This window comes from Thunnus thynnus, chromosome 23 (genome assembly GCF_963924715.1).
Source record: "Thunnus thynnus chromosome 23, fThuThy2.1, whole genome shotgun sequence".
Classification (NCBI taxonomy): domain Eukaryota; kingdom Metazoa; phylum Chordata; class Actinopteri; order Scombriformes; family Scombridae; genus Thunnus; species Thunnus thynnus.
The window spans coordinates 855,446-867,533 of NC_089539.1; the positions used below are offsets into that span (position 1 = coordinate 855,446).

Here is a 12,088-nt window from a genome sequence, read left to right on the forward strand (position 1 = left end):
CTCAACACTACCTCTAACGTAAATATCTGGGACGCCCTTAAGGCATTTATGAGAGGATGTATTCTGTCCTACAGTTCATATAGATCAAGAGAAAAGAAAAAAGAATTGGCTATACTAGATGAAGAAATTAGAGAACTTGAACAAAAACTTTCTGAAACCAAAAGAATGGGCATTTTAAATTCTTTGACTACAAAGCGAATTCAGTATAATTCGGTCTTTAGGTGTGACGTAACACCCTCTCAAAATACTATTTCTGGGTCCACACACTCTGTCAGATACTCAAAACAAACGACAATGGTGGAACCTGTGAACTTGTTTACAATCACTTCTTTCTTCAGTGAGGTACCTGAGAGAGTGAAAAAAGGTTTAAATTCCTTCAATTCCAACAGAGTGGTCAGTGTAGCTGTTCTGCCTGGTGGAATAACAAAGGGTAGTGTCCAGGCATCACAGAAAAAGAATTTATGAGGTTGAAGTGAGTTAGAAGTTAGCAGTAAGCTAGCTAGCTAGTTGACATCTAAAGATGATATACCAAAAAAAAAAAAACATACAGGATTGCTATAACTTTTGACGTAAACGAAGATGAAAAACTTAATATGTATCAGCTATGTTTTGGAGTGAAGTTAGGCAAGTTGAAATATGATGATGTGCCAGCCCCTGGCTAGCAACAGAAGTATTGTTAGGCTAATATCTAAGATGTGTTAGGGTGAGAGTTGAATTGTTTTCAATATATCGTTAGGTTCATGTTGAGGGACAGGCAGTAAGGTACAGCAGCTGCCAGTGCCCAATCGGCCAAGACGAGTGCCACCATATGGCAGCTCTGCTGATTTGGGTCAAAAAAAAAAGTGTCCCGCACCGATATTGAGTGTGTGTGTGAAAGAGGGCGAAGATGCCGAGGACGGAAATATCAGCAAAAAGAGTGTTTGAGATGGCACCATCCACAACACAAGGTTAGTAATTAATTTGCAAATGATGCTGTCTATTTTTGTTGCTTGTTTTGAATTATTTACTTAACGTTATGTGGTTTGAAGCTATTGTATTATGTGAAGATGAATCGTATTCATCAAACGGTGCTAACATACACTCATGGTGTATCATGTCATAATTTTATTTCAGCTGGAATCAAAAGACCTGTCACCGAGGAGGACAAGGACTGGGTACGGGCATCCCTGTCACAGCTTGGGCGTTTTACTGGGATGAGGTGGATTTTGAGTCCAGAAATTCCTCAGGTACGACTTATGTCTTTTGTACTTTGATATTACAGATATCAGACTGTCTGCTTTAATTGAAAGATATTTTATATACGCTATCTGGTCACCTCACTGAAACCTCATTGACAAGGAAATCAACTATTTATATTTGTAAAACTGTTTGCTTAACTTTAAATCTAGACTCTCCCTATCAAGACATTTGAGGGACTGTTGACCAACCCAGGTTATGACCAAGCAGAGGACAAGGCTCTTTATTTGCTGTCATCACTTGCAGTCACTGAGCAGGAGAAGCAGCAGATAGAGAGAGCCACAGTTGGGCAGGGAAAGAACGCATTGTGGTAGGAAAGTGCATTAATAAAAACAAAACAAGATACAAGCTGAAACAATACAAAACTAGTAATTGAAATAAATTGGTCACCAACCCTGCTCCTGGAGAGCTACTGCCATGCATGTTTTGCATCTGATTCTAATTAATAACTAGTTATCAAGCCCTTGAAAAGCTTCAGCTGTTTGATAACGAGTTACGATTGTTGTTGTTGTTATTATTATTATTATTATTATTATTATTATTATTATTATTATTATTATTGTTATTATTATTATCATCATCATTCAACACCAACAAGAGCATGGTTAGTGACCACTGGTCTAGGTGAACTATCTCTCTTATTTTGGGTTTCTTTATAACAGGTCAGCATATCATTAAAAACGGATCACAGCAAGCATCTTCGGTTTGGTCTTGGCAGCAGTCAAGCGGAAGTCCTACCCTCCTTCCTTATTTAAAACACTGCTTGGCCAGTACAACCTCAAAGAAGGATCCAAAGTAAGCTGTAGGTAATAAGTGATTATTTAAATTGAAAGTATATGTGTTCCTAAGAATACACTTAATAAGTCAGTGGTCACCAACCCTGCTCATGCATGTTTTAGGTATTGCCTCACTCTAACAGACCTGATCCTAATTATTAACCTGTTATCAAGCCCTTGGCAAGCTTCAGCTGCTTGATAACATGTTAATGATTAGAATCAGGTGTGTTAGAGTGGGGCAATACCTCAAGCATGTAGGGCAGTAGCTCTTCAGGAGCAGGCTTGATGACCACTGGAATTAATGGGGTTTTTTTTGTTTTGTTTTTTTAAGGCATGTGATTGGGGAATCCTCCATGAGCCAAGGGCAAAGCAGCAATACACAGAGCGCACAGGTGTTGTTATCCAGGAGAGGGGATTGTTCCTGTCTGACAGCGGCCTACTCAGTGGATCTCCAGATGGGACAGTATCTGATGACTGCATCATTGAGGTGAAATGTCCATGGTCAGCCAGAGCCAAGACCATCCCACAAGCAGCAGAGAGTAGGGACTTCTTCCTGGGGTTGGATGGAGAAACTGGTACCCTGACACTAAAACAACTCCATAACTACTGACATCAGAATCAGGGCAACCTACACCTGACTGGAGCTAACAGTTGTCATCTAATTGTATGGACTCCTCTTGACCTTGTCAGCCTGCCAGTGCTCAAAGATCTGACATGGGCTGTTAACATTGACACTCTGGAAACATTTTATAAAGAGTGTTTCCTTCCAAACATTGTGTCACAGTTGTAAGTTAACCCTCACATACTGTTCAGGGTCAAATTCAGTGCTGGAAAGTAACTGAGTACATTTACTCAAGTACAGTTCTGAGGTACTTGTATTTTACTTGGGTATTTATGTTTGATGCTACTTTATATTTCCACTCCACTACATTTAAGAGGGAAATATTGTACTTTCTACTCCACTACATTTATTTGACATCTTCAGCTTTCAGATGAAGATATGACACAAAAGATAATCTGTTATGTTCTCCTGTTTTATGTAACATAGGACCATTATATAGTGATTGTAAATGTTTTTTATGTTAATATCTGCACTTGCACTTACCCTGCATTCATGATCTGTAAATACTATTGTCCTTTGAATAAGTTTGCACCGTTATAATAAATGAGGTTTTTGGCACTTAACACAATGTTTGTAACACTTAATACAACATGTCTTTGACAAATATAGGTTTCATGATATAAAGAACAGTAACATTTTTTACCTGGTATAACTTTTTTAATTAAAGTTTTTTGCAAAACAAATCATTCATGAAAATCAATTTACAAGAATATACATTTATCTCAATGGTCTTTATTTCATGTCAATAAGCTATTCAAATCATGTCAAAATCCTTATATACATGTAACAAATCCTTATCATAGTCTATCTACATATTTGATTTAAGTTTTCTGCAAACAAACATCAGCTAAAAGAACAGGAAGATTTTTTTCAATTTACAAGAATATACATTTATCTCAATGGTCTTCATTTCGTGTCAATAAGCTATTCAAATCATGCCCTTATATACATACAACAACATACAAATCCTTATGGCCACTGGGAAACAGTCCTCCACATTTTTTAACACACTGACAGTCATTCATTCAATTTCGTGGAGAGTGGGTGTTTGCAAATTTGTAAGACACAAACATACTTTCAGTATCTTCTTAATGTTCTTCCTGAACTGGTGTGGGATGTGGTGCAAAATGCTGTACAATTTCAGCCTCTGAATGGAATGCTCCACATGTATCCTTGCACGAGAGATTAACCTGTTATTGTTCACTTCCTCCTGTGTGAACTGCCCGTTGACGAGGAAAGACAGAATGTTCAGCAGAACTCCCTCTGGCAAAATGTCCCGTATTGTGAAGCCCTTGTCTGCCATGACCATATCACCTGGCTGTAGATGCTGGAGAAGTCCACAGTCAGCTGTTATGGCCTTGTCTGAGGCACTCCCACCGTACAGGTCACTGGTGAAGGTAATTACTCCATTGGGAGCCACACCAATTAGAACCTTCAAAGTGGTCCGTCCTTTGTACTGGCTGTACAAATGGCTCTGTGTGTCCAGGCTCTCTGTGTTAAGAGACTGCAACCTCAGTGCAATCAAGCACTATCCAACAGTTGGGAAAGGGCCGGAAGCAGTCTGGCAGTGATGTTTGGTTCTTGGCTGTTGAGGGGATGTTGTTCTCAAACATGCCAACATACAAAATGTCATACAGCGCACTAACGATGGTAGTAAAGATGTTTGTTACTGTGGCTGTGCTACAATTAAACCTTGTCGCAAGGTCTATGTGGCCACAAATAAGTTTGAGTTTCATTAATGTCAGGAGCAGCTGATCTACTAGGGGCATAATTTGGACAGTTCAATCAGAATGATATTGTAGCTCAAATTGAGAAGTGCTTCCAAAAACAGAACGGTGGCAGCATCAGGCAATCCGGTGAAATACTGGACTCTGTCAGGATTGGAGGAAATTTGGCTGGTTGTTTTTTCAATTTCTCATTCTCTCCTCTCAGCATGTCATTCACTATCTCAAGAACCACAAGACTTTGGGAAGTACTTGGGAAGTACTGTGCAGGTGTTGGTTGATCAGTTGCTTCATCTTCACCACTGGTAGGAACCGTTTCTTCCCTCCGTTTAGGGGTATGGCTGAGGTGGTCAGGGAACTGGAAAGTCTTCCCTTCATTCCATGCAAAATGTGATGGCCCAGCACCTATGTAGATAGGTTGTGCACTCTAAGAGATGAAGGAGATGAATGAGGCCTCTTTAACCACGGAGAACATAAACATTAACAGTTTCACAACCAGTATATGCATAATGAGAACTGGTAAGGACAAAAACAGGTAAAAACGGGATGTAAGCAGGTAATGTTAACTGGATGTAGACAGTGGTATCAGCTGTGCTCTTGCTTTTTACGAACAAAAACACTGTAAAAACCCATAACATTTATCAGGGATATCCGCAAAGGGTCGGTTTGGCTTTTGCGAGTAGGTGCGAAAGCTAGTGCTAACCTTAGCTTGCTAGCTAGCTATCCAAAACTTTGTTTTTCTTCATTCGTTTAAGCATTGTAACTCACCTTATCAACTGCAGCCATTCCCTCTTCTCTTTCTCATCGCTAAGAAAGAGGTAGAACGACAATGGGATAATTTTTTTGGACTCAGATCTGTTTGACCAACAAGGAACACAGCACTGCAGCATATTGAAATGACGAGGCTTGGACCTGGAAATAGTATTTTGAAAAGGTGTTACATCACGACTTAAAGACCGGATAACTCATGTTCTACTAAGGCTGAAGCGGCTTTGGCTAGGACCTAGTACCATTATTATGAGTATGGCAATAAAACTGGTAAATTACTTGCATGGCAAATTAAGAAGGAAGAAGCAGACAGGTCACTCAATAATTACTGATGATGGCAGGTCTCTGAATGACCCACTGGAGACCAATGCAGAGTTTCTAAATTTCTATAAAACACTGTATAAATCAGAACATAACACTGATAACAGTGCAGCAATTTCTGGAACATCTGGATCTCCCATAGATAAACGCTGAAGATAAAAGCTGGTTGGACACTGACATAAGTGAGAAAGAGGTTCCCCTGGCCATGAGATCTCTGCAGAATAATAAGGCCCCAGGACCAGACGGTTTTCCCATTGAATACTTTAGTACTCTCAGACAAACTGTTATCACCTCTTGATCAAAGAAGCTTTGAATAATCAGACCCTACCCACCTCTCTTGAATTAGCTACCATTACATTATTACCAAAACCTGATAAGGACAAACAAAAATGTAGATCCTACAGACCCTTAAGTCTTCTCAATGCTGATTACAAGGTTATATCTAAATTGCTTCCTACTAGATTAGAAGATATTATCCCAAAAATAATACACCCGAATCAAACTGGGTTCATCGGGAATAGGCAAGGATCGGATAATGTCCGTCGTTTATTTCACATAATTGACTCTGCACAGATGACAAGAGAGCCCACACTCATAATATCAATGGACGCTAAGAAGGCGTTTGACAGGATCAAACCTACCTTTTTATTTCAAACACTTGCAGCTATGAATTTTGGTATAAAATTCATTCAGTATATTAAAACACTTTTCAAGGTCCCTAAGGCACAAATTTTAACTAATGGAGTCCTGTCAAGCGCCTTTTCTCTCTCTAGAGGGGTGCGACAGGGCTGTTGTGTCTCCCCGTTATTATTCTCACTTGCCATCGAGCAATTTGCTCTCGCCATCCGAGCTAATGCTGCAATTTCGGGCATCAAATTCGGCACCTCCGAACAAAAAATATCTATCTACGCAGATGACATCTTGATTCACTTAACTGACCCGGCTGACTCAATCCCTCCACTCTTTCAGTGTCTTCAAGAGTATAGCGCAGCATCAAGATACAAAATAAACTTAACAAAAAGTGAGGTCCTGCCCTTAAACACACAGGATCTGGAAGTTTGGGCTCTTGTTAAGCCACTGAAGATATGTCCTCTTGGGTTTAAATACCTGGGCATAAATATTAGAAAACAACAAGATACAGTGATCAGAGACAACTACTTGAATCTTTTGGAGAAAATAAAGGCAGACACTCAAAGGTGGATTGATCTGCCACTGTCCCTAATTGGTAGAGTTAATATAATCAAAATGAATATATTGCCCAAACTTATTTATTTATTCCAATGTATCCCTCAATGTGTCCCTAAGAGCTTTTTCAATAAGATCAATAAAGTTACTTCCTCCTTCTTGTGGCGAAACAAAAACCCCAGAGTTAAACTTGCCACTCTCCAAGCACCATATACTAAAGGAGGCCTGAACCTTCCCTATTTTAAATGTTACTATTTGGTGTCTCAGTTTCGCCCAATCTGGACTTGGTTACACGCTGAGAGTAGTGACATTAGATGGGTCTCTATAGAACAATGTGTATTAAAAACTACCCCATTAAAAAATATCCCCTTCTTGGGCTCGAAGAAAAATCTTTCTTTAATAACAAAAAACCCCATAATCTTGAGCACTTTCCAGGCTTGGCAGGAAACTCATGCATTGCTGGGATCAGATATCTCATTACTGAGAAAGTCTCCTCTGTGGAACAATCCCAATATACCTTATCCTATTGCAGACGGAACACTACAGAAATGGACCAGGAAAGGGATCGAAACAGTTAGTGACTTATTGTCCTAGTTGGAACTGGATTTGAAGTGCAATGCCAAGACTATATGTCAGATGTGTTTGTGAAGGTTGCATAGCAGTAGTAGTAGCAGATCTAAGAACTTAGTCTAATTAACATACTCACCTATGTTACACCTGACCTCAAACCTGACATAATATCTAAGGCATGCAAAGGTTATGGGGAAACAAATTGCGAGCTGGTGGTAACCATGGTAACGGAGGGAGTGGTAGTAAGCGTTAGTGCATGCTGGGTTGTGGGTACAGTACACTACGCTCCACTGGAGGGGACACTACCACAATGGCTCCACCCCCCTTCGATGTGGAGGTTGCTCCATGCATCTAGGGAGTGGAAATGGCTGAAAAAGCTCAGTCAGGGGGAAGGTCTGGTCATCACCCCTGTGGTTTCGGTTCCCACCCCGCCGGTGAGGTCGGCGCCTGGGAGGTCCTGTTCTGCCATCCGTCTTGGTGCGAGGCATCTTGTTGCCTTCCAGCGCTAGGTTGGCATTTCCTGAGGTGTGGATCCACAGGACTCCGGCGTTGTCTCCTTGCCCTCTAGCAGGGCGCGTGAGGTGACTCACCCTGGTAGCGTTCGACTTCCTGGAGATAGTTGTCAATGTCTGAATCTTGACTATCAGAGTCGAAGCATTCGACGTCGCTTGTGAGGGACTTGAGCTGTCGAGTGTGCAAGCGTTGGCGTCGATGTGGCGGCGGACTGTCTGCAACATCAGAGACTCCAGAGTCGCTCAGGTCACCAAGGCGATGAGGACGACTTCTTCCTCCTTCTGGTGGGGATGGAGTTCTGCTGAGACAGGGGTGTGAGCTCTGTGATGTGGTCAGCTCACTGGTCAAGGGGGGCCTGGAAGCATTCACGCCGCTCTCATCTGTGGAGTGATCCTCCCCCCTTCGCTCTGAACATGAAGGGGTGTGGCTGAGGACTGAGAGGGGTGCACCATCGGAGTGAGGGGCACCTGCATCCATCGGGTGGGCTGATGGAGGCACTTGGCAGTCATCTGGACTGTTGAGGTCGGGGACGACTGCATCTCCAGGGGTCGCTAAGCTACTAGCTTGCATCTCCTGGTGGACTGGGATCATCTGGTCTTTTACCTCTAGGGCTTCTTGGGGCAGGCTTCGGCTGGTTGTGCCGGGAGAAGGGACCTCTTCGAGGTCAGGAACATCACTTGGTTCCTGGGTGGCCATGTTGACAGCGGTGCTCGTCTGTCCGGTCTGGCCTTCTTCGCGTCTGTCCTCTGGTCTCGTCTGAAGAGACTGGATCTGCGCGCGCAGGGTTCTCTTTGCGTCCTGTAGCCAGAGTATTTCAACACCTGAGCGTAGGCAGTCTTGACGCAGCCTGCGGTTTTCCTCCAGCACAGCCTGGTAGCTGTGTTGCAGCTGGCTCTGTTGTGCTTGGCTCTCTGCGGCTAGCAGCTGGGCTCTGCGCTGATGGAGGAGAAACATCTCGCCAAACAGGTCTGGGATGCTGCGTCTGGGCTTCCCGGCCGGGTTGTAGGCGTACTCAACTAATTCCTGTAACAAATGATCACAGTCACTAACACTATAGCAGTTGAGATTCTCTCACTCCTTTCTGGAGAAGTGGAGGAGGGCAGTGACGACATCCTGCATGTCTTGGTCATCTGGCCTCTGGGGAGCTACGGCTCCGGCCACGTGGGGTACCTGGTGACTCATTTTACTTGTAGTAAATGCACAGTACATGGTGGCTCTAACAATTGTTGTGGTAAAACTGCTAATGCTGCATAAATGCACAGGTGAGAGGCAGACCTGTGACTTACACGGTTGATTACTCAACACTGCAACCTATCTTGTCCTGACAGGACCCTAATGGTGACTCTAGCACCTAGGTTAGTAACAACCAGTTAGTGTCTATGCTAATTACTCTACAACCTATCCTATGAAGGTGTTAGTGAGGTGGCTTCAGCACCTCTGGTGAGTAAAAACTGGTTACTGTGTTAGGGGGGGTAAACAACTAGCATGCAAAATGCTAACAACTCTCTGCTAACACATCCACTAATGCACACTGTATACAATACACAACCACACTGGATATACTTGGCAGAGCACAAGAGAAGTCAAAATTTCGAAAATTGAAATTTTGGGAAAAATTAATAATAATTCAAAAATTATTAATTATGGATTATTGTGCATAAATATTGCAATAAGGGCTGATATCTCAGGAGCCTCACACAGGGCACCATTAATGTTGGGACGGGCAGTAGTGTGTTTGGTTATTAGCAATAATTCATAATTATCATAGATAATTATGAATTATGAAAATAAGATATTGTTAACCTTAATCAATAATTCGGGCACCAACTGTTGGATCTGTGAGGAACACAGTTGATTATTTGCAATAATTATCAATTATCAAGGATAATTAACTAATTATGACAATTAATAGAATTATTAATATGAATTAACAAATACGGGGCACCACCCGGAAACCGGGACCAATAACCAAACAAGGTAGTCTCATGAAAGGAGTTCACCTAGAATATTAATATCAGAGATATCAACATTCAAGGGTGAACAAAGAAGGGTTGAATTCGAGCTCTGACTCCTTCAATCAGCCACTCTTCACAATATTACACACAATAATGACAAAAGAACTTCTCTTTAAAGATATAACAGTGTTTATTAAACTTAGCAAGGTTAACAAAGTTAACAAATGCAATAAACAACAATTCTAAAATCTAATTCTACCAAACAAAACACAACAGCTATGTACAGGTTTGAGCACATGCAGGTGTATATGCGTGCGCGCGCGCGCGCGTGTGTGTGTGTGTGTGTGTGTGTGTGTGTCCCAAGATGGCAACTGGGCCTGACGTGATGACGTCGTCGGTCTGCGATGTGGACGTGACTATGGGAGGAAGTCACGTCGCACGAGAACCGGATGGCAGAAGTATGGCGGTGTCTTGGTTAGACAGAAGCAAGATGGCACCGCCTGGTGGACAGCGTCTCGCACTCACCCACTTCTGAGCAAGATCATCCAAACTATAGCCAAGGGGGATGTGGACAGCTGCCTTCAGTCTATGTCAACCATCATCACCAGCTATGCTTCAGAAAGGTTTGGAAGTATTGAGAGACCTACCAAAACGACTGCCTACACCAGGAACCATAGAGCCAATTACACCAACTGTGGCAAGGGCTCTGGATACTGAAACGGCAGCATAGGGTGGCATGAGAAGAAGAGCAACAAGCACTCACTGAACTACATCACATCTTGAGGAAGAAGCTCATGAAACATGAAGGGCAGAATGGCACAGGAGGCGGGAGAAGGAAAGCGCCATTTATCACCAACACCTTTGCCTTCACAAAGAAACTTTTGGGGACGCAGCAGCACAGCAGCCTGCTGGCATGCTAAGGAGAAGAAGTGAACATCTACCTTTACGACACACTTAGGGATCCAGATATAGAGCAAGAGAAATGGAATATCACAAGGCCCTCATCAACCCACCAGCCCGAACTGTTGCATTCGCAGTGGCTGAACCTAGTTTGAAGGAGGTGGAGGAAGTGGTGAAAGGAGCTGGATCAGCCTCCACCCTTGGATCAAGTGGAGTGCCTTCCATCATTTACAAGCACTGCCCAGTAATCCTCCATTAACTGTGAAAGATCTTAAGAGTGATTTGGTGTGGAGTGTAGAGTGGCCAAACAGTGGAGGTGTGCAGAGGGTGTGAGGATCACTAAAGAAGAAAACTCTCAGCACATCAATCGGTTCAGGTCCATCTATCTCTTCAGTGTGGAGTGCAAGATATTCTTCAGTGTCAGCGATGGCTGAACAAGTTCCTGCTGAAGAATGAGTACATTGATACCTCCATGCAAAAAGCTGGAATCCCTCATGTGCTGGGATGTTTGGAGCATACCATGGTAGTCACACAACTCATAAGAGAAGCTCACAAAGGTAAAGGGCACATGGTTGTGCTATGGTTGGACCTGGCTAACGCCTATGGGTCCATACCACACAAGCTGGTTGAAGTTGCTCTTCTCAAACACCATATGTCCAGTAAGATCAAGGACCTCATTTTGGATTATTACAACAACTTCAACATGAGGGTCACTTCAAGGCCAATTACATCAGATTGCCATTGGCTTGAGAAGGGTATAATAACTGGCTGCACCATCTTGGTCATTATTTTCGCCCTTGCCATGAACATGGTGGTGAAATCCGCAGAGGTGGAATTCAGGAGGCCCTTGACAAAGACAGGAGTGTGGCAGCCATCCATAAGAGCTCTCATGGCAACAGATGGATTCCTCAAGGCCTAGAGAGGCTCATCTCATGGGCAAGGATGAGCTTTAAACCAGCAAAATCACAGTCCTTAGTGCTGAAGAAGGGAAGAGTAGTAGCGAGTCCCGATCTTGCCCTCTTTGCAATGGGAGAGGTTCCCTGGAACCTCTTCAACCCTAACCCTCTTTTTTGGGTGCCCCTCACCCCTTGGAACAGAGCTACAAGGGGTAGTGGTTGAAAGATTCCCCTATGAAATGGGACGACCCTTCAAGACCCTGATCCGTCATCAGTACTAGAAACCCATGCTCCTACCCTGCCAGTGTGTATGGATATTAGAAGAGTGGTAATGTGCAGCAACTTCGCTGCTAGACTTCGAGTTTAATTTTGGCCGTCATATGCCATCAAAGGGGTAGGGGAGTGACATGTAAATATGTCAAAAGGTGGAACTGTCATGCACAAATCAACCTTAAAACAATGTTACAATGTTAGCTATTTAGCTAGAGACATGAAAAGAAAGTCCATGTACTCTGTTAGCCACACCCCCACAACTGTGGCATCACGAAGCCCAGGATGTCCTGTTGACAATACAGTAGGACTCAAATAGATTGCATAAATTGTGCTTGACTTAGAGGTTTCA

General features: G+C 42.9%; 2 pseudogenes; one reads left to right on the forward strand and one right to left on the reverse strand.

The window, feature by feature from the left end:
* Positions 1–3,485: 3,485 nt before the first annotated feature.
* On the reverse strand, positions 3,486–5,248 carry LOC137176153 (uncharacterized; annotated as a pseudogene).
* A 5,010-nt stretch (positions 5,249–10,258) lies between these two features.
* LOC137176265 (uncharacterized) lies at positions 10,259–11,689 on the forward strand (annotated as a pseudogene).
* Positions 11,690–12,088: the final 399 nt, after the last annotated feature.